We start from the raw sequence: 5113 nt of genomic DNA on the forward strand, positions 1-5113 counted from the left end.
GGAGACAATTTGTAGCATTTTACTCTGTCTAGCAGGCTAATAATCTGATTTTTAATAGTTCGAATAGATTAGTTCAATGGGAGATGATGTGAAATACAGATTTTATATTATTAGGTAGGGATACAAATCATATGTATAAACAAACAGATGCAGAACTGAACTGAACTGGGTGCAAAGTTTATATCTAATACAGATTTTCACTGTAAACAAATAAAGACTATGGAGTTGTTTGATACCGATGGCATTTATAAGATAAAAGTTTTGTATGAGCTTGACTTGAAAAACGAGACAATTTGCTTTAGATTTTTGTACGACTTTTTCACACCTCAGTGCCATTAGACACCACTAGACGTCATTAGGCGTCATATAAACCAAACAGTGAAAATCAGTCTTGAAAATGAAAAACGTCAAAATTGATATTTTTTTTTGTTCAACGCATCTACAATACTGATCGAACTGGCACCGTTTCTTCGAAAAATTACATGAATACTAAACACCATCTATGTAAAGCAGAAACTTCAATGAAACTACAAACAATCAAATATATTACATTCCTTGGAAAGAGAGATTACTCATAGAACATGTCAACCATAAAAAAAAAAACCTAAATGAACTGTGGCAAACTAATTGTCCAAGTGAAATACTCCTTGTATGTTTTGGTGGAGCATTTGGGTGGATTATCACCCTTCACAAGTGATGAAAGGGGGCCCAATTGTCGCATCCAGTGGTGGTGCTGAAAAAACGCTCCATGACATGCGTGTCCTTTCCTTGTTCACCACGCTCCTATGCAGAATGCTTTTATATTCTCCATTGCTCAGTATCTATAAATATAGTAGTAGAAAAGACGTATCAGCCAAACATGGTAGGTAGTCATTTCTGTGCCTTGAGTGCATCTATCATTGCTTTCAGGACCCAAATAACTCATGGGCTTTTCATTTTGCATCTCCCTAATGAGTACCCTATACTTGGTTCGAGTGAAAATTTGATCCCAAACTTTAAAATAGAACAATTCAATACCTGAATTTTTAAAATGTGACAATTTAGTACCTATACTTTTAAAATGTGGCAATCCCATATCTGCAGTTAACTAGTTCATTAATCAACCATTCAATGACATTTGAAAAGTCAAAATTGTCCTTTAAATGACAACTAATTCTCTTTCTGAACCATCCAAACATTGACAAAAAATTCAACAGTCTCAAATCTTAGTCTCTTCTATTCAAAAAAGTTGGTGACTGTTTAGAAGAATTTAGAATTTGGGACTGTTCATTTTATTGTCAATGCTTGTATGCTTGATAAAGAGAATTAGATTGTATTATTAGGACATTTTTGACTTTTCAAATGTCACATAACAACTGATTAATGACAGATACTGGATTGTCACATTATGAAAATTTGGGTACTGAATTTCGCATTTTAAATTTTGAAGACCAAATTGACACTCGATCCAAAGTACAGATACTGATCGACAATTTTCCCTAATTACAAAGAAAAAATCTATTTATCAGTGGTTCCATTCATCCAAATGGGTCAATTTTTAACCCATAATCCCACAATACTTATGACCCATTTGATCTCTAACAATACTTGCAAGAGTAGGATTAGCATTCGAATTTAATGATGAGAACATTAAGCAAAGAAGTGGCAAAAGGGGAAATCAAGAATTCAACCTCGATCTGATCGCCTACATTGACGATAAGAGCATCAGGTATATACTCGATTGCGACCCAGTGACCATCTTTCCACACTTGAAGACCTGGAACCTCGTTAGAGACAAGAATGGTGAGAGCACCCACATCTGTATGGGGGTTCCAGTCCTAAGGTCAGTTCAGGCTGTGGGCACGGTGGGTACAAATTTATCTTAATTCGAAACTCTATGTCTTCACCACCCAACATAGACTTCAGTGTCTCCCTTTTCAAACCTAGCCCTTGGGAAAGCAACTCTAGAAGCTTATCAGTTAGTTTCAAAACTTCTTTTGTGTATTCTTCAGTCACCTCTCTGCATTATTTAATGTAACATAAGTAACATTCTGCAGAAGGATATTTTCAAGCAAAATATGTTCCTATGATCTTAAAAAATTTGTATATATTCGTCAGCAAGAAAATAAAATCGTATTTGACTACAAATTTACACTGGTGTAAATGCATAGGAGTGCAAATAGATTGAGTGCATGTAAATTCTGATTTCCTTCTGCTTCAGATTTAATCTTGTTTTGTTTGTTGTAAAGTGGTGTGGTATATATGCAAGAGAATGGAGATAGTTGGAAGGCCATGTAAATGTAAAATTTACACTGCTAGTGAGTGAAAATGAGACAAAAAGTAGACTTTGTTTCAAGTAGGAGCGCAAATCATGGTTACAAATAAGCATATACAAAGTGTATGTTGCGTAAAACCCAAAAACACAAATTCAAATGTCACAAAAAATAAAAGAAAAGAAAAAAAAAATACAGAGAAGAAAGAGAACAAGGTACATATAAATTTACGTGGCTCAACTTATAGCCTATGTCCACTAGCAAAAGAGAAGTAAAAATCTACTATAAAAATAATTATACACAACAGTGAAAAATTGGTATATCTGCAGTGAAAAATAATTATAAGGCTGTGTTTGGTTTGGTTGCAATGCAAATAAATTTGCACTGATGCAAAACTATGAGAGTGCAAATGATTTGGTTGAAAATTCTGATTTATTTCTGCTTTAAATTTTACCTTACTTTATTTGGTTGCAGTACAAATGAAATAAAATAAGACCTGAAACAGAATGAAGTAAAACCCAAAAAAAATTAAACCAGAACTAGTATTCTTTTCATTTGCATTCCTATGCATTTGTACTGCAACCAAAGACGGCCTAAAGACCAGAATATCAAACGCCCCTAAAATAATTATTGAGGATTCACTAAGAAAAGTTGAAGCAAGACAATTAAATGTACAAACTACTATTATTAGATGTTGAGTTGAAAACAAATTAGAAAAGCTCAAAAACAAGCCTTCTCTTTAAGAAGGCCTAGTCATTGATATTCCAGCTGAGAAAGATGGACAAATACATGCTTTTGATGTCATTTAATGAATGTACCCACCTGTAAGAAGGAGGCCTTGAAGGCCATGTTGCAAAGTTGAGCTTAGAAGGAGGCCATATGAGATGGAAAAAGTAGTCTATCCAGTCAGAACTCCGATCACTTTTACCCCCAATTATCTGCGATCCATAACCTTCAACCTTACCTGAAGAAGGATTATTGGCATATCTCTCTTTCTCTTCTTGTGGGAGCTCAAAAAACTCCTTACCAACATCTTGGAGATGATGAATCAATGAAGGAGAGATGCCATGGTCAGTGAGAAGAAAGAATCCCCACTCTCTACATGCCCTTGAGATCTCATTCATTAAGACTTCGGCTGGTTGCAAGAGAGAGACTACTGGTACTGATATACCTTCAATGGCTTTGCTGTTTTCCGGTCTCTCATTCGCCGGACGGATGAACCTCGCCGGCAGCTCCCTGAGACCTCCACCAGATACCAAGGTTTGCACTCTCCCTACTTCCATCTCCATGCTTGTGCCAAAGAAAGGAGCAGTTAGCTATTGCTTGGAAATGAATTCGAATTTTGGGGTTGAACGATTAGGTGTACCAACCAAAACGTGATTAGAATGACCGTCACCTACCCAGTTGGTTAAACGAATGACTGTCACCTAGATAAAAATGGTTCCATTACTGTATCATTGTTTGTTTATAACATCATAAATAAATAGATAACAATTAAAAATAAGAAAATTCTGTAAGAATATATCAATCAAACAGCTTAAATTGTTCAACGGTTCAACCATAGTTTTGACCAAAATAATAGGGTTTTGATATATTGTAGACAGTTCATATATGGAAACTGCCGAACTAGAAAGGATAGATCAGTTCATATATGGGAACTGCCGAACTAGAAAGGGTAGATCTCCATTCAGTTGAACCCGGTCTGGTTTGCCCTTGATAATGATATTCTGGGTAAATTGCAGAAATCTCCTAGAGGGTGATTTGGCCCGACCTCATCATAAGAGGACATATGGACGTGACTCGGCATAAGTGACAACTCTACGCGACCAGTTCGTCAAGATCTAGCGTGGCAGTTCGCTATGAGATGACACTACGATTATTCCGAGCTAAGATTCTCCCAAGTAGGAAGCGCCCGTGCTAAGATTCTCCTAGGACGGGAATCTCCTAAATTCAAGGCACTTCGGGTTGAGCTCGGCAGCCTCCTAAGGATAAACTTGCCCGACCAAACTCAAGTAGGCCACCTCGGGTAGAAGCACCTCGGCACAGGGTAGCTCTGTACAAGGTAGCTCAGGATAGAGCAGCTCAACATATCACAGGAAGATCTCCTGCCTGACAACCGTACCTGCCAAATCTAGAGACAACGCCCACGTCTCTCGCCAGGCAGCATCGTGCCTGCCAACCTTGAGAGGTGTCCCTTGTCTGGCAGGGTCGTACTTTGCTACGGTTACCCACGCCCACCAGCTCAACCCTAGCAAGTAACGGCTACGGTAGAGAATTAGAGGTGGTTATACCGGATTTGTCAGGAAATCAGTATATAAGAGCTCCAACCCCCAAGAGCAAAGGTAACTTGTGTCTCTATCCCTTTCATTCTTGCTCTGCTCTGCAACTGTCTTCCTGCTACTAACTTAAGCATCGGAGTATTCCCGCCGGGAGAGCTCCCTGGGGATCCTTCTTTTTCTTCACAGTTATCTCGTTCATTGCTAGGTAGGAGCGCAACCGCTGCCAGTTAGGAGTGACCAGGTCGCACACCATCAATTGGCCCCGCCTGTGGGAAATGCTTCGAAAAGCATCCTTCCACCAAACTTAGCAACTTCAGTTCCATGGCTTCCTCCAGCAATGCCGGATGCAGCGCTGAAATGAATGTCGTCAGGGAGCAACTTCAGGTCCCAGCATTATGTTTTGGACAGTTCACCATCCCCCTCTCTGCGGACGGAGTTCCTACTCTAAATGTGCCTCAGATAATGACACCTGTGAGCCCTCCACTCCCCTCCAGGGTAGGAGCAACTTTTGCTGAACACTTCGTTGTTCCTCTGGTGATAGGCCAAAACCAGCTTGAAGATCTAGTGCACTACATGCGAGCT

At 38.9% G+C, this 5113-nt stretch overlaps 1 pseudogene across 1 annotated transcript; it reads right to left on the reverse strand.

The window, feature by feature from the left end:
* Positions 1 to 391: 391 nt before the first annotated feature.
* Positions 392 to 3576, reverse strand: LOC148874087 (flavonol synthase/flavanone 3-hydroxylase-like; annotated as a pseudogene). Its single transcript, XR_016095314.1, has 3 exons — positions 3075 to 3576; positions 1671 to 1999; positions 392 to 821 (listed from the first exon to the last, which is right to left on the reverse strand). The product of XR_016095314.1 is annotated as a flavonol synthase/flavanone 3-hydroxylase-like (transcript).
* Between the last annotated feature and the right edge of the window lie 1537 nt (positions 3577 to 5113).

This window comes from Nelumbo lutea, chromosome 1, assembly GCF_056320005.1.
Source record: "Nelumbo lutea isolate HS-2025 chromosome 1, American lotus-T2T, whole genome shotgun sequence".
NCBI lineage: Eukaryota > Viridiplantae > Streptophyta > Magnoliopsida > Proteales > Nelumbonaceae > Nelumbo > Nelumbo lutea.